The sequence below is a fragment of the Triturus cristatus genome, chromosome 6 (assembly GCF_964204655.1).
Source record: "Triturus cristatus chromosome 6, aTriCri1.1, whole genome shotgun sequence".
Lineage (NCBI taxonomy): Eukaryota > Metazoa > Chordata > Amphibia > Caudata > Salamandridae > Triturus > Triturus cristatus.
This window is the reverse complement of record NC_140589.1, coordinates 1,867,958,521-1,867,982,123: the sequence shown is the minus strand read 5'-3', so window position 1 is coordinate 1,867,982,123 and position 23,603 is coordinate 1,867,958,521. Positions and strand designations below refer to the sequence as shown.

The window sequence follows — 23,603 nt, the reverse complement described above, 5'->3', positions numbered from 1 at the left end:
ACTCTTCTGCTGGCTCACTGTATCTGGGGACACATACTGTACTTTCCCCCTATATCTTTCTGCACCCCCTTTATTTTTGGATGTCCGCTTTAATTTCCCTTATTTATTTGGGCAGGGTATATACCTCTTTGGTCCCCAATGTCGCCCCTCTTCATTACTAACAGTGGGCATTTTGAGATGTACGTTGTAGGGAAACTAGCTATCTGTGTTTGATCTTCTTTGTCGCTATCAACTGAAATATATACTTCCTGGTAGGCCTGGGCAAAAATTTCGTTCCGTTCGCGGAAATTGCGATATTTTGACATTTTTGCGTTCCGCGGAGAGCGCGAAAATGTCAAAAATTCCGGTTTCCGCAGCTTGGCGATAATTTGTTTCTTGCTCGCGCTGTAAAATGATACATTCTCGCGCGCGCGCGATCGCCTTACCTGAATCCCTGCGTTCGCCGACAAGTTTTCTTGATCCGGTCGCGTTCTCCATGAGATGTTGTATTGTTTTTAGCCATTTGCGCTGTCTCGCGACAGTTCGCGCCCGCAGTGACGTCATGCGTCGCGCGATCACGTCTTTCTTCTCGCGATCATGCACCGCGAGAACAACTCAAAACAAGATGGCCGCGCCCGCAAGCAGCCACATGGGTAAGTTGGCGACCCGCAACCATGCAGAAAATCGCGCGAACATGCCGGAAAAAAACTTCCGCATCTTCGCGATATTTCTGCTTGTTTGCGATAATTTTAAACATTCTCGCGATAATTTGCGAAGGTTAATTCCGCAAATTCCGCCCACCCCTACTTCCTGGTCTCTTTTCTCCATCACTGGTCGCACTAGGGTAGGCACACCGTTATTCATTTGTTTTAGCTCCTCTGTGTTGCTCTTAAGTTGGGTGCCATGAGATTTCCTCTGCCCGTTATTCTCAACTAATACTTCTAATATTACCTGAAGGGATTTTGGATTAGGAACATCACCTCTAATAGCGTAGAGGCTGGGGTTGCTGTAATATCTAGTGCCAGAGAAGCCTGTAAGGTATCGAGGGGGGTGGGGTGCTTCTCAGGGATCTCCCTTCCTACCTCTTCCAAGGAATCATTCTCCTTAATCCCTCCCTCCTTAGCCCAATCACTGGTTGTTGAAGGGCCTCTCTATCCTCTATGAGGCTATTGACTCCAAGGGGAGAGAGGTGGGTTGACAAGGATAACCTTGGCTCAGTCAAAAATCTCCTGCCTACATTTTTACTCCCTCCATCCCCCAAACTTTGTTTCAAATCTGGCAATTTTTCTAAATGAGAGTGTCACTTGTTGCGTTCTTTTCACTCCCTCTCCAACCATCGTCTTGAGAGCTTCCTAGCAATAAAGAGTTTTCTTGAGCTTTGTTTTTTATTTTTAAGTATTTCCCGCCTAAAGTCTTTTATTGATTCTCCCAAAGGTGTCACACCCACTTCTGCCGTAGGGTTAGCTGAGGCGCCTATCAACTGTTCATCCCCTAACGTACTGGGAGATGGATAATCTTCTGGGAGGTCGATAGAAAAACTCCCCACACTAAGTTGAACCTCCTTAGGGATGTGCTTTTTTACCAAGGAGTCTTTCTGTCCCCAGTTTAAATTAAGGCCCCCTCATGCCTTCACTTAACCCCATGGAATTTCCTTTAGAACGGCCCGATTCTGCTACCCCGTAAGGTAGTACGTCAAGGTTTAGACCAAAACGCAGTACTGTGCAAGAAAACGTATCCTTTTGGTGGCGCCCCGGTCCCAATCAGGGTACCCACAGCGGCAGGGGCCATTGGGGCCTGAAACTGGACCACTGAGGCTGGAACCCAATACCCTGCTGACTCCTGGTGCACAGCCCCTTTGCTTGGGGGCCACACAACAGCTTATCAGCATCATTCCATAATCCCAAAGGACAGGGACAGCCTTTCTTTTCAGCTCCTAGCCTTACCACTCAACAGGCATGGCGGGGCAGGCAATATGCCCAACCCAGGAATATCTTGCAGACCCAGAAGATGGGGTCCCAGGGACCCGCTATTACTGCTCTGGAACCTGGGCCATGGGCCACCAGGGGAATAAGATTAGTGCAGGGAGCAGGCCTGACACATGAACCCTCCTTTGGGGAATAAAGTAGTTAATACTACACTGGTCCACTCCAGTTTTCAGTTACTTTCTCTAGAGGCAGTTTTCTCAGGCCTGTTTCTGTTGACTCGCTGGCCCAATTTTGACAAACTTGGGCAAATGTGTGTTCCTGGTGCAAGCCCTAGCCACCAAGAGTATTTTCCTCAGGTCTTCTAGCCTCTAAAAGTACTTTTTGTGGATAACTGGATTGTTAATGATTCCGTGCACCAGACCTGTCCTGTACTTGATTCGTTGTCTTTTCTCATGCTGGTGGGGTCATCTTGAGCAGCCCCTAGCTAGCAAAACACCTTCCCTGTCAGACTTCTCAGGCCTCAGAGTCCTCTGCCTTCATGAAAGGAACCTGTCGGTCAGCGGAATCCCAGGACCAGCCCATACAATTCTCCAGGTGAACAATCCAGGGTCCCCCAGCAGTTCCATTTCCTCAGGGGGCATAAGAGGCCCAGCACCTCTGCCCCTGGAGGTCAGCTGTAGTCCAAGGTCTTCAGTCCATCCTCACAGGGCATTAGGGACTTCATTGCATTGTTGTTGTTGCTTCCAGGTCCAGTGTCTTCTCCAGTGTCTCTCCCTTGTGAATAGAAGACTGCCATAAGTCTCTAAACCTTGTAGAACAAAGATTTGCAAAGGATTGGCACTGCCCACAGCACATAAGGCTTTCATCCAATAATATTAAAAGTGTACCACTGGGAGCCATCCTAGCTGTGCCAGACCATTGTAGGCCCTGTCCGTCATGTTCAGTCTCAAGTTTGCAAATGGTTACAAACTACCCACAGCCGTTGGTGAAAATCCAATCCTTTCAACTATGTTGCTGATTAGAGCAGCGGGTAAAAGAAACCGCTTGATAAGGTGATCCAAAACTGCAGCCACGTAATCTGCGCAAACACTGGACGGCCAGAAAATTCTATCCTTGCTGTTTTACCCAAACTAGTTAATTTAGTTAATCTTTCTGAAATAGCTTTTAACTCATGTTAAATTCATGTTTCACAAAGATCAGTTCTCTAGCTCACCACTGAGTGGCTGAATGTGCTTCAGAATATTCGAGTATTTGTGCTGTGGTTGGAATTTTGGTCTCTTTAGTACATTACATTCTGGGTTTTATCTTCACAAAGGCTGCTAGTTTACACAGCACAGGCTTTTGGAAGGGAACAATTCTTTACTACAACAGACCTGAGGTCCTCATGCATTACAGTGCATAGAGTACATGTAAAAATAGTGTTTTACATAAACAAAGCATGATGACATTTACTCAGAATCAAAGTGTAATGGATGTCATGGAATAAAGTCAAAAAAGTTGTAATGTTTAAAGTTCTTTATTGATGATGCATTGCAATATTCATCCTTTATATCACAGGGTGAACATGTCCATCAAGGCATGGCTTCTACACTAAGTAATTAAGACAGGGAAACAGGATTCACTAGAAACTCAAATGTTGTTGATGTTAAAGAATAACACTGTATAATAATGATTGTATGGATTTTATGACATTTCAACACAAGTGAATATTTGCATAAGACACAATAATTATCATTGAAGGTTTGCAATATGTTTGATACAGTGAAGCAATGGATATTTAATACTTAATGAATCATCATGCCTCAAGTTTCAGTCTATGAAGCAGTGCAAGCGGGGAGTGAAGCAGAGCCGCCCTCAGTATCCCTGGAACGCCATTGCAACACACTAAGGAAGGAGACTCTGTTGTTGCAGTGGTGGAGGAGCAGGACGCGAAGGACCACAATTCTTCCAGGAGTAGAGCATGAGACTGGACTCAGGCTGCTATGAGGAAATAGGGAAACAAACAAGAACACAGTGAGTGAGACACAAATCACTATATGTGCACTGACAACACAAAGTACAGTAGAATCCCAGGGCCTCATTTACAAGAAAATAACGCAGCCTGGCCCCATGCATCATTTTAAAAGCACTGGGATGAGTCGGATTAACAACAATACGATTCATCTGTGCGCTTTCCCCTGCACTGGCACACAATTGGCTGTAGCACTTTAACATGTCCTGCCATTGCAACCTGAAAGCAATGTTACACTAAAAGGCCGACCTGGCATTTAAACCTCCCTTGCCAAGTTTTAAACACCCATTTTATTACATATAAGTCACCCCTAAGGTAGGCCGTAGGTAGCCGATAGGGCAGGGTGCTGTGTAATTAAAGGGTTGTACATGTTCTTTTAAGTTTTTCATGTCCTAGTAGTGAAAGACTCCTAAATCAGTTTTTCACCACTGTGAGGCCTACCTCTCTCATATAATAACATTAACATTGTGGATTCCTTATTAAACTTAATTAGCTGTAATTCCAAATTGGGAGCAGGTAGATATCTCACATTTGGTACAGATGAAATCTGGAGTAGTGTACAGCAGGGTAGAGCAAAATATCATAGAGTGGAGCAGAGTAGAGTAGAGTAGTTTATAGTGGAGTATCATAGAGTGGAGTGGTACATGGTAGAGGGGCGTACAGTGGAGTGGCATAGAGTGAAATACCGTAGAATGGAGTGGCATACACTGGAATAGTGTAGAGAGGAGTGTAGTACAGTGGAGTGGCATAGAGTGGAGTAGCATAAGCATAGAGCGGATGGCTTAGGTTGTTGTGACATACACAGGAGTGTCATACAGAGGAGTATGGCACAGGGCAACAGCATATAGTGAAGTGGCACAGAATGTAGACTGGTATGGCGTACAGTGGAATCTCGTAGAGTTCAATATCATAGAGTGGAGTAGCATACGGTCAAGTGCCAGTGCAGTGGCATATAGTGGAGTGGTCAACACTGGGGTGGCATTGAGTGGAGTGGTGTACAGTAGAATACCATACACTGCAGCGTGGTGGAGTGGAATAGCATACAGTGGGTTGGCACACAGTGTAATAGCATAGACTGGAGTAGCGTACACTGGAATTCCAAACATTGGAGTGGCATACAGTGTATTTTGGTAGAGTGGAATACCATGGATTGGAATAGTGTACAGTTGAGTTGCATACAGTGGAATAGCGTAGAGTGTATTGGTGTACAGTGTATTAGTGAACAGTGGAGTGGTGCAGTGTGGAGTGGCATACAGTGGAATGATGTACACTGGAGTGGCACACAGTGGAATAACATACAGTGAAGTAGGGTAAAGTGGAGTGATGTCGAGTAATGTATAGTGGCATACAGTAGAGTGGTGTACAGTATAGTTACATACTGTGGAATAACATAGAGTGGACTGGCGCACAGTGGAGTATTGTATAGTGGAATGGCATATAGTGGAGTGACATACAGTGGAGAAGTGGAGAGTGGAGTGGTGTAGAGTGTAGTGGCTTAAAGTCAGATATCATAGAATGGAGTGCCATAGATAGGAGTGGCATAGAGTGGAATAGCATACAGTGGAGTGGGGTACAGTGGAGTGGTGTACAGTGGAGAGGTGTAGAGTGGAGTAGTATACACTTAAGTGCCATTCAATGGAATAGTGTGGAGTGGAGTTACGTAAAGTGGAGGGGCACACAGTGGAATATCCTAAAGTAGAATGGTGTACAGTGGAGTGGCGTGAAACAAACTATTGCAGAGTGGAGTAGTGGACAATGAAGTGGCAGTGCACTGACATACAGTAGAGTGGCGTTAAGTGGAATAGCATATTGTGGAGTGTCACGGAGTGGAGTAGCATGCAGTGGAGTGGCATGCACTGGAATAGCGTAGAGTGTAGTGGTGTACAGTGCAATTGGGAAGAGTGGAAGAGAATAGAGTGGAGTTGTGTATTGTGGAGTGGAATACACTGCAGTGGTGTACAGTGGAGTAGGGTAGAGTGGACTACCATAGAGTGGAGTGGAGTTGCATTCAGTGGAATTATAAAGAGTAAATTGGCGTACACTGTATTAGTGTATAGTGGAGTGGTGTAGAGTGGAATAGTAAATAGTGGAGTGCCATACAGTGTGGTTGCATATAGTTGAATAGTGCAGAGTGGAGTGGCATTGAATGCAGTAATGTACAGTGAAGTGCCATAGAGTGGAGTAACATAGAGTGGAATGCCGTACAGGGGAGTGCCGTAAAGTGGAAAAGCGTACACTAGAGTGGCATTCAATGGAATAGCATAGAGTGGATTGGGCTAGAGTGAGTGGCAAACAGTGGAACAGCATAGAATAAAATGACCTACAGTGGAGTGGTGTTTAGTGGTGTGGAGTGGAGTGAAAAAGCATAGAGTGGCATACTGTACAGTGTAGTGGCATACAGTTGAGTGCCATAGATTGGAGTGGTGTACACTGGAGTGGCTTAGAGTGGAGTGGTGTAGTTTGGAGTGGCATACAGATGAAGATTACATTTGTCAAATCCATTTATTTCTCAGAACAGAGTGCATAGTACAGTGGTGAGTTATAGTTATTTTTGTGTGGTAAGCAAGCTGGAAACAGTGTGTATGGTGGAGCGCTAGTTGTAATATTGTGAAGGTGGTGCCTAAATTATAAATTTAAGGTACTACAACTTTTAAATATTAATTTTTATGTGCCATTTAAGTTTGGTTTGTATAGAAAGAAGAAATAAAGTTATAGTAATTTAAATGTGGTGTGTGCATGGGAAAATTAAGTATAACTACAACTTTAGAATTTCTAATGTTTGTGACTTTAAAGTTTGGTTTGCATAGAAAAAATAAATAAAGTTTTCCTAACTATAACTACATTTTAAACTTTGGTTTTTGCACTGAAGTTATTATTTTTTTTAACAAATATGTTTTTTAATATGAATAGTCCAGTGTCGTTGAGTGGAGTGCTGTTATACGAAGTGCCGTACAGTACAGTGAAAGACAGCGTTGTAGAGTGTAGTGTCATAGAGTATAGTGGAGTTGAGTGGTAGGATAGTGGAGAAAAGTGTCATAAGGTGGAGTGGGGTCTCCTAGAGTACAGTTGTATGGAGTGAGGTAGAGTGGAGTGGATATTGTAGAGTCAAGTAAAATGTCATAAATTTGTGTGGGTTCTTGGAGAGTACAGTTGAGTGCAGTGGTGTAATGTGTTAGAAAGTCTGATAGAGTGGAGTAGAGTGTTTTACACTGGAGTGTCCCGGAATAGAGTGGAGTACAGAGTTGTACAGTGGAGTGTATGGGAATAGAGTTGAATAGAGTCTCATAAAGAGGCTTAGAGTGTAGTGCCGTTTTGTAGAGTGGAGTTGCATAGAACAGAGGAGAGAGCCGTAGAGTGGGGTAAAGTATTGTAGAGTGCAGTGAAGTCTAGGGGAGTTGCATAGGATACAGTGGTGTTAATTGTCATAGAGTGGAGTGTTATGTTGTAGAGTAGAGTGGTGTGGAGTGGACTAGAGTGACCTGGCCTAATAAAAAATGGAATAAAGTGTCATAGAGGGGAGTAGTGTGTCATATAGTGGAGTGGTCTGGTGTGTTATAGAGTCTTGGACAGTGTTGCAGAGTAGAGTACAGTGGAGTACCACAGAGTAGATTACAGTGTTATGGAGTGGAGTAGCATGGAGTAGCATGGAGTAGAGCAGAGTATGGCAAAGTGTGGGAGAGTGGAGTGGTTGATTGGAGTAGAGTTAAGTGGTATAGAGTAGAGTGGAGTACTGTTAATTGTAATAGTGTAGTACAGTAGAGTGGAGTAGTGTGTGATAGAGTCAAGTGCAGTACGTGGGGTGAAGTGGCATAGAGAAAGTTGTCCATTTTACCTCCTATGTAAACCATATATGCCTTTCAAATCTAGAATATTGGCCTATCCAACATATCTACGTTTATTTTCTTTGCCAAACACCCAGAGGCTTTTGCAAGAGGCACCCTATATTGAGCCTGATTCACAAAGGTAAAATTACATTTTGGTGTATTTTGCTGCTTTCCACTATTCACCAAAAGTCTAAGTTTACTGGTAGTAACTCACCTTTGTGAATACTGGAAAGTAGTAAAGTTGGACTTCTGGACTAAGTTTACCTTTGTGAATACCAAAAAGTAGTACACTTACACAAAAGTGTAAGTTTACCTTTGTTTCACCCCTCTTCAGCCAGGACAGCTTGATTCCAGTGGCGTGGAGAGCACGGGACTCACGTCTGAGCATACCCGTCCCACTCGGGGTGACAAATGCAAAAAGAACTATTGATGGACAGAATGCAGAACAATGTCATACATTCACCCCAGTACAGAGATCTGGGCCGAAATCCATCGTTTTGTTGCTCACCATGCCATTCCAGTTTGTACCCAGCTATATGCAAATCAATCTTGACCCTGTGCCCAATGGGAACGGTCCAGCCCGAACAGCCAGGCCAGGTCTTCACTGGACTGGAACAAGCATCCTAGGACCGGTTTCAGGGTTTCACCCCTCTTCAGCCAGGATAGCTTGATTCCAGCGGCATGGAGCGCGCTGGACTCACGTCTGAGCATACCCGTCCCACTCGGGGTGACAAATGCAAAATGAACTATTGATGGACAGAATGTAGAACAATGTCATACATTCACCCCAGTACAGAGATCTGGGCCTAAATCCATCGTTTCGGAAGGATATGCCCAGACGTGGGTCCCGTGCTCACTACGCCACTGGAGTCAAGCTATCCTCGCTGATGACGGCTGATAGCCAGAAACCAGTCCTAGGATACTTGATTCCGGTCCAGGGAAGACATGGCTTGGCAGTTCGGGCTGGACTGTTTCCATGAGGCACATGGTCAAGACTGATTTGCATATGGCCATGTCTGAACTGGGGTGGTGGGGTGAGCAAAATAACGTTGGATTAACCCCAGATCTGTGACTGGGGGTAAATGTTTTGCCAATGTGCAACATTCCGTCCATCACCTTGTGTGTTTTGCTGTTCGCCCTATGTGGGAAGGGTATGCCCAGACATGGGTCCCGTGCTCAATACGTCACTGGAGTCAAGCTATCCTAGCTGATGGTGGCTGATAGCCAGACACCGGTCCTAGGATGCTTGATTCCAGTCCAGGGAAGACATGGCTTGGCAGTTCGGGCTGGACTGTTTCCATGAGGCACAGGGTCAAGACTGATTTGCATATGGCCATGTCTGAACTGGGGTGGTGTGGTGAGCAAAATAACGATGGATATAACCCAGATCTGTGACTGGGGGTGAATGTTTTGCCAATGTGCAATATTCCGTCCATCACCTTGTGTGTTTTTCTTTTAATATGTGATGGTCTCCACTGGCTTCTATATGTAGTGGTCAGTGAACAACGTTGCAGGGTATTGTTGCCCGGATCTGTGATGATGCTTCTCCAAGAGTCAATATATCTACATCTGGTGCTTGGGATGGTGGTAGCACTATGGAAGGGTGCCACATGACTCAGGGATTTAGTTGGGATTGCACACCTGTTGGACCTGGCCCTTTTGACAGGTTCACCCTAAACTTTTTGCATTTATCCTGGCCTTTTTCCCTATATAGTGTTAGTAGTTTTAGGCCTATAGGCACTTTAGCACTGTGTCCCACATGGCCGCCTATTTTTGTGTTTTCGTAGCATGAGCCCACCCTGCTTTTGTGTCGTAATTCAGAGGGAGCCTACCCCTCATTGCCGCATTTTTTCATGGTTGGAGCGGGTGCGCACCCCGCTTGTGGGTTCCTCCTCATGTCCTACGGGGGCATAGTTATTTTCAGTGCCTTTGTGGCTCCAATGTTTGCCCCATAATCTCAAGAGCCCCGTGTGGCTCTGACGTGGGGGCCAGTTCTTTTTAGGACATAATTGTGTTTTAGGAGCCCGCCTGCTCCACCGTGGCCATATTTGTACCAAGGGCCAGTGGGGCCCATGTTTGCTCCACCATGTACACAGATTTTTACAGCACCAGTGCGCTCCACGTTTTGGGGGCAGGTTCTTTTTCTTGATTGTGGCCTAATTATTTCAGGAGCCAATGTGCTCCATGGGACATCTGTAACGCCCTGAACGTCTCAGGATCGTTTTAACAGACACGATAATGAGGACACAACCACTTGTGGAGGGTTAGTTATTTTAATGAAGGCAAAAACAATACAAAGAATAAACAAAAGTTATAGTCACTGGAATCCTCCAGGCTAAGTACGTTACCAGCCCACCGCACGGATGGTCCTAACCGTCCTCTGCATATACGCCGATCCCGGCGTATGCCAACAGAGGGCAGAAATGAAATGGCCGACAATGCCAATCGGTAGGCTGTGAGGGGCACGAAGAGTGTTGGGGAGAATCGAGGAGTCAGGGAAACACCCAGCCGGGGTCTCTACCTGAAGGGAGCAGCCGCTCAACCTCTTCCTCAGACTGCACCGGGACGCGTAGTCACCTCCTGGTGATGCGTCACCGATACCCCAATCAAAAGCAAGAAGACTGAACCGAGAGCAGCCGCTCGATCGATCCTGTGGACTTCCGAGTCTGTAACGCGGCAAACACCTCCTGGTGTGCGTTACAGCTGGCAGTCCCTGTATCTCTGGTCGGGCTGGGAGTTACGACTCCAACCAGCAAAAGCGCCACTGCGCTTTGACTCAGCCGAGTCAAAAAGCGAAGCTCAATGGTTGACCGGTAGAGCTTCCGGGTCCTTCACAGGTGACGATGGGGCAAGACACGGCCCAGGGAGTAACGACTCGACCTACCTCCGTTCTTGCCTTGCTGGAGCACCACTCCGGAACACTGCTCTTCACGAAGCAGGTACGTCGGTGTAAACACAATATCCGACAGCGTTGTACCTCCCGGTTCCTCCCTTTATAGGGCGTGTGTTCCTTGAGTTATGTAACAGCTCTCCTGTTTACATAAGGGCGTGTTTTCCTTGAGTTATGTAACAGCTCTCCTGTTTACATAAGGGCGTGTTATCCTAGAGTTATGTAACAGCTCTCCTGTTTACATAAGGGCGTGTTTTCCTTGAGTTATGTAACAGCTCTCCTGTTTACATAAGGGCGTGTTTTCCTTGTGTTATGTAACAGCTCTCCTGTTTACATAACCTCTCAACCGCTAAGCATCCTGGGAGATGTAGTCCGTTTTCGCTGGTTACCGTTGTCTTCCCCTCGCATGACAGGAATTCTTGACAGTACATCCTCCCTCTCAGCGGCTCCCCACGGGTCCAGCGCTGGCAGGAAAACGCCGATGGAACAAGGAGACCAAGCACGGAGCATGAACCCCTTCAGCCGGTTCCCATGATTGCTCCTCCGGGCCATAGCCTTTCCACGCAACCAGGTACCACAGCTTCCCCCTGCGCCATTTGGACGCCCGTATGCCCGATACTTCATACTCCACCTCCGACTCCACGCATACCGGCCTAGGTGTCCCAGACGGCTTGGAGGGTGCAGGTTTGAGCAATGATACATGAAAGACAGGGTGTATCCGCAATGACTGGGGCAAGCACACCTTCACGTTCACGGGACCCATACTTTTGGCAATTCGATAGGGGCCCATGTACTTGGGATGGAACACACTGTTCTTTCGAAACCTCATGTTTCTTGTGGATATCCAGACGTAGTCTCCAGTGCGGTACAGTGGCCCGGGCCTTCTCTTCCTGTCTGCCGCAGCCTTGTATTTTCTCTTGGCCTCTATTAGGACAGCCCTTGAGCGCATCAACGTGTCTTTTATGTGTGCCACCCTGTCCGCTGTGGCGGGAATCCTGTCCTCTCTGAACGGATGTAGAAATGGCAAGAACCTGGGATGTTGGCCATAGTTGCTATAGAACGGAGATGACTGTGTGGAGCTGTGAGTGGCGTTGTTATAGGCTATCTCTGCAACCCATAGCAAGTCGACCCATTCTTCCCTGCCCTGGTCCACAAAACATCGCAGATACTGTTTGAGCGTTTGGTTCAGGCGCTCGGTTTGGCCGTCCGTTTGAGGGTGGTAGCTGGTGGACAGGGCGGTCTTAACATGCAGCGCAGTGCACCAAGTCTTCCAGAATTGCGCAGTAAACTGCGACCCCCGGTCCGACACGATCACCCCAGGTAATCCGTGCAGTCGTACCACATTCTTTAGAAGTAGTGACGCCAATTCCCCGGCCGTCGGGACTCTCTTGCAGGGGATGAAGTGCCCCATTTTCGTCAAGTAATCCACCACCACCAGTATTGCCGTCATCCCCTGGTCTACCGGTAGGCCCACCACGAAGTCCAGTGATATGCTATCCCATGGTCTATCCGGGGTCGGAAGTGGATGTAAGAGCCCTTGGGTTCGGCCATGGTCGGCCTTCATGGTAGCACACGTAGGACACTCCTGTCCCCATCTCCTGACATCCACTCTCATGGTTGGCCACCAGAAATGCCGTCCCATGCTAGCCACCGTCTTTTCAAATCCCAAATGACCTGCGCATGGAGAGTCATGGCACCAGATGAATGCCTGTTTCCTTAGCCTAGGCGTGGGTATCAATAGGCACCTGCCCTTCAGGGGTATCCCGTCCTTCAGCTGCCATTCTCTGTGACTGAGGAGCCACCTCCGCCATGCGAACGACCTGATCCCTCTCTTTATTCCCCTCAGGAAAGTATCCGGTTGGATAACCCCCAATACCATCCTCGGGGAAATGATGGAACGCTCGGTCGCAGGCAATGGTTCCTTAACCTGCAGATTGACGGGACAGGGCGTCCGCCTTCCGGTTTTCCGTCCCCGGCCGATATGTGATGCGGAAGTTGAACCCCGCAAAGAAGATCATCCACCGCAGCTGCCTGGGAGAAAGGTGTCTTGTGGCCGTCATGAACTGTAGATTCCGATGGTCCGTGTACACCGATACTACATGTCTTGCCCCCATCAACCAATGCCTCCATTCGGTGAAGGCGTCCTTGATTGCGAGAAGCTCCTTCTCCGCAATATGGTAGTTGCGTTCGGCGTCGTTGAGTTTGCGGGACATGTACGCAACGGGATGAAGCACCCCTGTGTCGTGGTTGCGTTGGGACAAGATAGCCCCCAGCGCCACATCCGAAGCGTCCGCTTCCACCACGTAGGGGAGATCCGGATCGGGGTGAGCCAACACCGGCGCCTTACCAAAGGCGCTTTTCAGGGCCTCAAAGGCTGTGTTCGCTTCAGGGGACCAGACAAACTCCTTGGACTTCCTCAGTAGCTGTGTGATTGGGGCCACCAATCCTGAAAATCCATCTATAAACCGCCTGTAAAAGTTGGCGAAGCCAATGAAACTTTGGACGTCCTTCACGCTTTGGGGCACCGGCCATTCTTTCACCGCCTTGATCTTTCGTTCTGCCATCTCCTGTCCCTCTGGACTCAGCATCACTCCGAGGAATTCCACGGACGTGACGTGGAAGTCACACTTGCTGAGTTTACAAAACAGCTTGTTTTCCCTCAGCTTTTGGAGCACAGCTTTGACGTGGTGTACGTGCTCCTCCACACTGGACGAGTAGATGAGGATGTCGTCGATATATACATCCACGTAGATATCCAACTCCTCTCTGAATACCTCATTCAAAAAGTACTGAAAGGCTGCCGGGGCGTTGCACAGACCGAACGGCATGACGAGGTACTCAAAAAGGCCGAACCTGGTCTTAAAGGCGGTCTTCCACTCGTCTCCGTCCCTCATGCGCACCAGATGGTATGCCCCTTTCAAATCCAACTTGGTGTAGATACGAGCTTTCTTGACCTGTTCCAGAAGTACACTGATGAGAGGCAAGGGGTACCGATTCTTTATGGTTATCGCATTCAATGCCCTAAAGTCCACACAGGCTCTCAGCTCCCCATTAGCTTTCGGGATGAAGAAGAGTGGCGAGGCGGCCGGAGACTTGGACGGGCGGATGAATCCTAGCTTGAGGAGTTTATCCAGGTACCCCCGGAGATGCACGTTTTCAGGCTCCGTCAGGGCATACAGCCTGCCGCTGGGAACGCTGGCCCCTGGCACCAGGTCGATCTGGCAGTCAAACTGTCTATGTGGTGGTAGCACTTCCGCCTTCACCTCATCAAATACATCCTCAAAACAGTGATAAGCCTGGGGGAGAGCCACATCTTTTTCTGCCGCTGTAGCCACCGTCTGACTCCCGCTCTCATCTGCGTCAAGGGATTCCGTTCTTTTTCCACAATGCAGGATGCAATACGGTGACGTCATTTCGACGTGATGTGTTGGCCAATCCACAGAGGGGTTGTGTTTCTGTAGCCACGGCAATCCCAATATGACGCCATATTGGGGCGCTCGGATGATGTTAAAATCGATTTGTTCCAAATGGTTCCTCCCATATCTCATCGGAAGGACCCCCGTGTGCTGCCCGATGGGCCCCGTCACCAATCGCCTTCCGTCTACAGCATAGACGTCTTCGGGTACAGCTTTGGGAAGAAGCACTAGCCCTAGCCTGCATGCCTCGTTGTGGTCCATAAACATGCCAGTGGCCCCTGAATCCACCATGGCCACAACGGGTATCCACTGGTCATGCACTCCCACGTGCACCGTGAGAAACAGGTGTCGGTGTCCCTTAGTGACCGAGTTGGAAAGTGAAGGGATGGATGAGTGACTCCGAGATGCCCCTTCTTTGGTCTGGGAGTCCTCTAGTTTTCCGCCGGTATGTCCACCAAGGCTGTTACCGACCGGTTGGCCCGATAACGTGACGTCTTCGGTTTGGCAGGGCATTCACGTACGTAGTGGCCTTTTTTGCCACAATATAGGCATAATCCTTGTTTACGGCGTGACTCTTTCTCCATGGCTGTGAGGCTCGCTCGTATTGCGCCGATGTCCATGGGTTCTCCCTTGGATGCGGTGGAAGTTTCAGGACTTCCCACCGTCACATAGGATGGAAGGGATTTTCCTTTTCTCCCATGATCCCCTTTTCTTTCACTTAGCCTATGTTCCAGCCGTAATACCAGGTTGATAAGGCCCTCACATGTCTTGGGTTGAGGGTCAATATGAGCCACGGCGTCTTTGAGCTCATCGCACAGACCGTGATGGAAGAGCGCCGTCTGTTTAGCAACAGGCCACTTGGTTTCCGCAACCAGCCGTCGAAACCAGTTGAGATACTGCACAAGGTCGTTGGATCCCTGTCTCAACTCAAGCATTTCACGGTCCGCCGTGTACGAGTCAGCCCTTCTGTCGAATACCTTCAGGAATTCCTCGCGAAAAGCACCCCAATCACATAAGATGGGGTCGTCCCTGCTCACCAGAGGTACGGCCCATTGTGCCGCGTTTCCAGCCAAATAGGAAATAAGGAAAGCCACACGAGCCTGACTCGTGGGGAACGCCTTTGGTTTGCACGATAAATGTAGCGCCACTTGTGTGAGGAATACCTGCACTGTGTTAGGATCCCCACTGTACCTCTCTGGTGTTGCCAAGGGGATGGCTACCGGCATTTCCACTACTACAGCAGGGGTCTGGTTCGTGAGGGAGGTGCTGGGCGTGAGCGGGTCCAATTGGATAGCATCCAGTCTGGCTTTTACATCGGCTGTTTCTTGCCTAGAGGCAGCCAATTCAACTTGCACGGTCGCTAAAGCAGCCAGCACATCATCAAGTGTTGCCATGTCTGTTATCGACCGGGAGACAGTTAGTGTTATTAAGGTCGGATATTTTGTAACGCCCTGAACGTCTCAGGATCGTTTTAACAGACACGATAATGAGGACGCAACCACTTGTGGAGGGTTAGTTATTTTAATGAAGGCAAAAACAATACAAAGAATAAACAAAAGTTATAGTCACTGGAATCCTCCAGGCTAAGTACGTTACCAGCCCACCGCACGGATGGTCCTAACCGTCCTCTGCATATACGCCGATCCCGGCGTATGCCAACAGAGGGCAGAAATGAAATGGCCGACAATGCCAATCGGTAGGCTGTGAGGGGCACGAAGAGTGTTGGGGAGAATCGAGGAGTCAGGGAAACACCCAGCCGGGGTCTCTACCTGAAGGGAGCAGCCGCTCAACCTCTTCCTCAGACTGCACCGGGACGCGTAGTCACCTCCTGGTGATGCGTCACCGATACCCCAATCAAAAGCAAGAAGACTGAACCGAGAGCAGCCGCTCGATCGATCCTGTGGACTTCCGAGTCTGTAACGCGGCAAACACCTCCTGGTGTGCGTTACAGCTGGCAGTCCCTGTATCTCTGGTCGGGCTGGGAGTTACGACTCCAACCAGCAAAAGCGCCACTGCGCTTTGACTCAGCCGAGTCAAAAAGCGAAGCTCAATGGTTGACCGGTAGAGCTTCCGGGTCCTTCACAGGTGACGATGGGGCAAGACACGGCCCAGGGAGTAACGACTTGACCTACCTCCGTTCTTGCCTTGCTGGAGCACCACTCCGGAACACTGCTCTTCACGAAGCAGGTACGTCGGTGTAAACACAATATCCGACAGCGTTGTACCTCCCGGTTCCTCCCTTTATAGGGCGTGTGTTCCTTAAGTTATGTAACAGCTCTCCTGTTTACATAACCTCTCAACCGCTAAGCATCCTGGGAGATGTAGTCCGTTTTCGCTGGTTACCGTTGTCTTCCCCTCGCATGACAGGAATTCTTGACAACATCATTATTCTCAGAGCCAGATGGCTCTAACGTTGGGCACATTTGTTTGAAGGGCCGTTGAGAGCCCATGCCGCACTTTTACTTTTCCAGCTGCCCAGCAAGTAGTGGGCAGTTACATCGTTTAGGCTTTGCTTTATTTTGGGGGCCATGTTGAATCCAGGAGTGAGACGCACTCCTTCGCCCCCATCTCTTCCTACACAGCTGCGCAGCATTTAGTGCCAGCTGCTACGTTTAGGCCTGCGCAAAGTGCGCACCCTTGACTGCCGCTGCATTGGCAGCAGTCCTGACTTTTGGACAGAGGGCCGGAGAGCCCCCCCTTTTTGGGATGGCCAGTTGGCCAGGGGGATTGTTAGGTTTATAGGGCGCCTGGCCCTACTGCGATTTTGGGTGTTAGGAAATGTAATGTATGTAGAATGATTTATGCACCTGTGTTGAAACCTCTAAATGTGTTTTACGATTATGAGGTTGGTTCGCATCTGATGGTTTATGCCAGTGAGAGTTATTCCCTAATGTAGTTATGCTTAGGAGGTTAGGGTCTAACATGTTTAGACTTGTGAGAGAATTGCATAATGTGTTTATGCTGATGAGGTTGGCGTACAATGCGTTTGGCGCCTAATGTGATACTGTGCAGAATGTGGTTTATGTTACAGGTTGATGCTAAGTACAGTGGTTACCAGTAGTTACTGGTTGTGTCCACTGTTTATGATAAGTTCTACATTTACTAAGTTCACTTTGTGATGGTACTGACAGTGGTTCAGTTGGCCCTGTCAGGTGTAAATAATCCCTTGTAAATATGACCTAGTGCCAGTTGGCACCCTGTATAATATGTGCTTACTATTCTAATGTGTTATGATAATACAAAGGCTATTGTTATATATAACCTTGTGTGGAGTTTCTTTTGTGGTGGGCCTGGGATGTTGTTGCTGTGTGCGTGCGCAAATGCTTTACACATTGCCTCCGGGATAAGCCTGACTGCTCGTGCCAAGCTACCAAGGGGGTGAGCAGGGGTTATCTTTGGCATATAACTTCCTTGCCCTGACTAGAGTGGTGTTTTCTTCCTGGCTTTGGCGCATGCCTCAGCCAACCAGAAATCCCATTTCTAACAACACCTGATCCTAAAATGACAGTTAATCTCTTGTGACTGAGAGGAATTGCTTCATGTTGCAGCCTGTATTGGAGCTATGCCTTTTCCTCTGACCGTGTGTGTCCATAGATAGTAGGCTCTGGGGGCAGCTGCATTTGTATAGGAAGGGATCATTGCTTTAACCATGGTTAAAGAGTGTCATGAGACTCATGTGATATTGGATTGGGCATCTTCTTTTAAGATGGTAGGTGATCTCCCAATTGGGGCATTAGTTGTGAAGGACGTAAGGCTTTCACAAATAATATATTTGCCAGTTTCTCTTTACTAGGGACCAAGTACCCTATTGTAGCACTTGGCTATCTCAAGGTAACAAAGCACAGTATTCCAAGGCTTATTTAGGGGAGGTGGTGTGGGCCGGTTGATGAAATGCACAGAGACCTGTCTCATGTAACTCAGGGCTCCGGGCACTGCACTGTGGATGATGCACAAGTTATCTGTATTGATGGGGTATTTTCCTGCTGTGCCTATTGCACCCTGAAGAGTATGGGCTAATACAGTGGCAGTTTTCGGATGGTGATTCTGGTGTGGCTATAACATGCTGGGATACCTCTCCGGCTCATTTCTTTTTAATTCAGTGCCCCAGTTTAAGAAGCAACCTTATTGTTACCAAACCAACAAAACTGTTTTTGTGTTGGACCAGGTGACCACCGTGTTTTCATAACCTGCCCTTTCTTAATTGGGTTTCAACTCAATGCTTTCTATGTCATGTGTTGTCATGTGGTTCAAAGATTCTATTGTATTGATGAGTTTCAAGATTGTACTTCTATTCAATGTATCATGGCATCCTCTGGACCATCCGTTGTGGTCCACTGATTGGGCGGGGCCTCTGTCTTTTTTAATGCTTGCTTCGTTTGCTGTGAGAAGAGTTGATCACTCGAGTGAATTGCGTTGGCTCTGGGAATTGATTGCCTCTGGGGGTACGCACCTGCTGGATTTGTCTCCCAGTGGGAGATACCGTGGACTTTTAAGGCCGTATTCAGGAGCCTGGGGTCTCCGGTGGGTGGACTGCCATGGCAGACTGGTGTGTTATGACACTCAGGGTGGACTTTCGGTTGGTGCAAAGGGTGACCTATTTGAGTCGCTGGTCCAAGGTCACAGTGGCCTTTGTTGTTTTCTTTATTTGATTTGTTGGGCTGCGCTTTACGTTTTTGAAAAATTGGGTACACGTCTGACCCATAGTGAGTGTCAGGGACCATAGAATGGCCAATACTATGTTGAGGTATTTGAGGGTCTGGTTGGGTTGATAATCTTTTTGATCGGTTATTCGTGGCTTTCCTGAGGCGTTGCGTTCCCTTTTGGTTAGGGAGAGTCGCTGGTGTTGATCAATGTCCTCAACAAGGGAACACGATCTCCCCCCTTGCAGGTTGTGTATTGCTGTTCCTGGTGGTCGACTTTCTTTTGGTGGAATGAGATTGTCCTCAGAGCCCCATGTGGCCTTGTTGTCATTCATCGGTGCTGGGGATTTTCTTGGAGATGATGGAGCGGGGATTTCCAATCTTGCTCTAGGGGATGTTGATAGTAATGCAGGCAGCTTTAAGGACTTTACTTCCGTGAGTATTTCCGACAAAATGTTTGGCTGCACCCGGGACTAACTGGGCCGCCTCCTCGGCACACACAGAGCCTCTCTCAGCAGCTGCCACCTAAAGGCAGCCGCACTCGTTGTTGGGCACCCCCGGCGCTCACTTAATTCACTGAGGGACGGGCAGGCAGGGGTGGGTGCGATGGCAGGGCAGATCATGAGGTATGCTGCGGGGACCAGGGGGGGTTCTGATGAAGTGGGTGCAGTATGTAGCTCACACCCGCTAACTACTGCTGACTCCCTGTGTCCCCGCTAAAAAGTCCTGCTCCTGCTCCTGTTCCTTCGGAGTCTCAGCGAGAGGCAATAAGCAGGGGTCGGGTCTATTCCGGCCAGAGCTCCCGATGCTCCCCCCAACCACGATTATTTCTCGGCGGCCATTGATGATTAGGGGGTCGTTAATGGTGCAGACCAGGAGACTCTCCAGGGGCGAGCAGGAAACGCCAGTCATTGGTCTCGCCTTGGCTCTGCCTTCTCCACTGCCGCAAGTAACCAGTTGGCAGACACTTGGAACGGTTATCGAACTTCGGTTAACACAATGATTAATCCCCCACTCATTGGTGCGCTGCAACAATATTTAATTATCATTGTCGAATCGGTGCTTTTTCTTACATAAAGGAAAAGTACTTTTGCAACACACATACTACTACATCCTACTCATTACATTACAAATATGTACAATAAGTTAGATAGAAATAACGTTGATGACACCCTGATAATACATTACATACCTACTGAGCCCTGAATCCTATCACCGTAATACCCCCTACCTATACTAGACCAAATGTCATAATATGACATAAACAGGGTGTCAGTTTCAATTAGGCAGTCCTATCAGCTTTGCCAAACTGTGAATAGCAATACGACAGGCCTATTGTCTGTGTCAGGGTATCACCACACTTGTAAAAGCAGAAAACGTATTCTATTTCACCAATGAAACATAATTGAACTCAATAGGTAACATTGCCAACATTCTGTGCTTTCAATGGCAATATACAACTTTACATTGTTAATCATTAATATAGTCAACAAAACTGTGAGGAAATTGGATTAATTTATGGCTGAGTTGTACAACCTCACAGTGTAATAATGGCACAATTTTGTATCAGGTCCACCCAGGTTCATTTATCAATCCTAAGCCAAATCCTGGCTAGACGTGGCATAAAGCTGTCTGGCTTTATCAAAGGAGCAAGTGTAAAGCATTAAGAAGTACCAAAACAGTTGAACAAGAAGAAAATTCAACACAATAAAAATTGGAAAACAATTTACAGAAATAGGTTGTATTTTTATTTTTAAATAGACACCTGAACAACAAAGTCGACCAGAGGTTCCAGAGATATGAATTTTCAAAGAGACAATAAATCACTGCTTTTCAATAAATGCAATAAATCTTTTCAATCTACTGTGGTCGCTGTTTATGGTTAGCACAAACAAGCAACTAGCTACATGGGCACTCTTAGGGGTGCCAACTCTGATAGGGTGCCAGTCACAGGGACCAGTCAAGTTCAGTAGGACCGTTACCTGTTGGTTTGAGCGGCCTAAAGTCCAGTTCTGAATCATACAGGCAAACCGCCATTGAAGTCAATGGAGTGGTCCTGATGCAAGGGATACAGGATTCTGAAGATGCTCAAGGATGTTGAGGATGTTGAGCCGGTGTTGGGTTCTTCCTGTGGTCATCCCTTGGTCCTCAAGCTTGGAGGGGACCAACTTTGGCCTCAAGGGTTGAAGTCTTGGTGGAGTCCAATCCAAGACCAATTGCACTGGTGTTCTGGTCTCAGTTGTGTTTCTCGGTTTGTGAATGTTCCCATGCTGGGTAGCCAAATCACATTCTGATGACTCTCCTGGGTGCAACCATTGGGGGTCTGGATTTGGTCTATCAGCGTGCACTTCAGTGTTCGGCAGTGGTCAGGCGTCTTGGTAATGGGGTCCCATGGGTGAAAGGTTCTCAACTTGTATGGCCCTGTGGCTGTAACAGGTAGTCAGACAGATGACTCTTGATTACACTTCACTGTCTGACACTCTTGGACAACTTTTAATCAGTTGGTCACTGCTGGCACTGTCCTCCCTTTGCTACTCCACAGGCGTGGAAGATGCGTTCCAGTCTTTGGTGCAGCCTCTCTTAGCTGGGTCAAGGGAGCAGGAGGGCATTCCTTATTCATTTCTTTCTTCAATACAGATGTGATCGGAGATCTGGGTCTCAAGGTTGCCACTGTTATGCCCTCTACAAGCCTAGGTGGATGTGGTGACTAACTAGCCAATGGATTACCAGGTACTCTTGTGCCTGACAAAGACTTACTGTGAAGTGTGGCATCTAGCTAGTGCAGAATGCATTATTGCGCCTACTCTCAACATGGCAGAACCCTTCTCTTAGTGTGTGGAGTTTCTTAGCTCACCCAGAGATGTGGCTATCTGGGGCTACCCTCCCCTTGCAAAACCACTTAAATAACATCTTCTCCCTCGCTGTTCAAGATGCCAGCCTGGCCTGTCTACCTAAACAATAAAGCAGCCCCACCTCAGAGTGACTATCACTTCAAAGTTGGTTTCCCCCTTTGAAGCTCACCTTTAAGGCGCATACCCATTCTGGCCATCTTGCCAGGAGGAGACACAGCTCTTCCTTGGCAGATCATTTGCTCGTCTTGCTGAGAGTGTTTCTCACCTCTCCCTAGGAGGGTAGAATGCTTTCTCAAGGACAACAGCTGTGCGCAACTGTAAACGGCTACTGGAAATTTTGGGCAACAACGTGTCAATGTTCTAAAGTTGCCAATTGTAAAATAATTACAATAAATACGACTTGAACATCAAGTCGGGTTTAATGCAACAAATCTTTTGATGCCTCGAAGTACTGTATTTAGTAATTATATTTTAAAGTCAGCACTGCTGAGATGTCAGGGTTTAACTCCATACTCGTCAATGGGACTATTAACCTTGCCACAGTAAAAATGTTAATACGTCAATGTGTCCTTCTTTTTAATATAATGCACTCTGCCTTTAGGGCTCAAGCGGCCTGCCTTAGTGGTGTCCTATAAATATTGAAAAGGACCATTCTATCAGCCTCCAGTGGTATGCTGGGTGCCATGCTCTGCTTTGTCACACTCATGGTGACACAATAAGGGCTGCAGTCCTACAATGTCACATAACGTACAGACCCTGGGTACACTTGGTACTCCATACTAGGGACTTATAAGTAAATTAACGTATGTCAATTGTGGGTAAACCAATTAGGTATATACCTTTTAAGGTAACATCACTGGTACTAAAGCAGGATTTATTGTGCTTTCGGATTTGAAAAAACCCGCAGCATCAGTCCAAAGGTTGAGAGTGTTCATGCAAAAAGAGGCATTTCCTTACAAAAACATTATATTAAAAAACATGGGTGCCATGGAGTCTGTCTTTATTTTGACTAAACTGCTTCAGCAGCTCTAGGACTCTCCCACTGAAGTCCCCACACTCCAGGGACTATGGGACAGATGGACGACCATTGATAATTGAAAGTCACAATTTGCGAGTCGCAAAATTCAATGTACAACAGTGTCTCAGACACTGTTTGCGATTCCCAATGGGGTCGCAAATTGTATGTCTCATGAATAATAATGAGGCTGTCGCAATTTGCGACCCCATAGGGAATGGCTAGCACTCCCAGGGTTGGTGGCCTGCTGGGGTCAGCAGACCACCATGTCTGGGACTGCTTTGTCAATAAAGCAGTTATTTGTTTTCAATGCAGCCCGTTTTCCTTAAAGGTAAACGGGATGCATCTAAAAAATAAAAATGAAACTTTTCAGTTTCATTTTTTAAGGGCAGGCAGTGGTCCCTAGGACCACTGTCTGCGCTTAAAAAATATTTGCGCACCCATTCACAAAGAGGAAGGGATCTCCTGGGGACCCCTTCCTGTTTGCGAATGGTTTGCCACCTACTTCAAGTAGGTGGCACACTGCAAGTGTTTTGCGACAGCAAATGCGGTCGCAAAACACTCATACATGGCAATTGCACAAGCTATTAGGAAGGGAAACCCTTGCCATGCCCCTACCTAATAGCGAGTCGCTAACCCTATTTTGCGAGTTGCTAATAGATCAGCGACTCGCAAAACAGGGTTAGTACATTGGGCCACAGTTTCGGTCATAAACGGGCCAAATGTCCCTTGCGACCGCAATAAATGGTCGTAATTCGGACCCTATGGGCCGAAGCTCCTGGAGCGCTTTGAAAAGCAGCAAAACCTATCTCAGAGATCTAAGGTGACTTTTGTATGGGCCTCTTCTGGAGGGCTGCTGTACTCCATGCAGTCCCACACAATACCTTTCCAAATTGTGGGTGGTGTCCCTGCACTCCGTGGGTCTCTACAAGGGAGCACATTTTCCATTGAAAGTGCTCTCACAAGGGTTTATGGGTGCTCCCGACACCAGGTGACGAATATTTAATGAGCAGCTTCTGTGTCGCTTAGCTTTAAATTTTGTGGCCTTCAT

At 47.6% G+C, this 23,603-nt stretch overlaps 1 long non-coding RNA gene across 1 annotated transcript in view; it reads right to left on the bottom strand.

Annotated features, from left to right (window-relative positions):
• Nucleotides 1-3,401: 3,401 nt before the first annotated feature.
• Nucleotides 3,402-23,603, bottom strand: part of LOC146822231 (uncharacterized) — a 163,196-nt gene continuing 142,994 nt past the window's right edge. The window contains exon 3 of the long non-coding RNA XR_014963251.1: nt 3,402-3,884. This is a non-coding gene — a long non-coding RNA (uncharacterized LOC146822231). The remainder of the gene's footprint in view (nt 3,885-23,603) is intronic.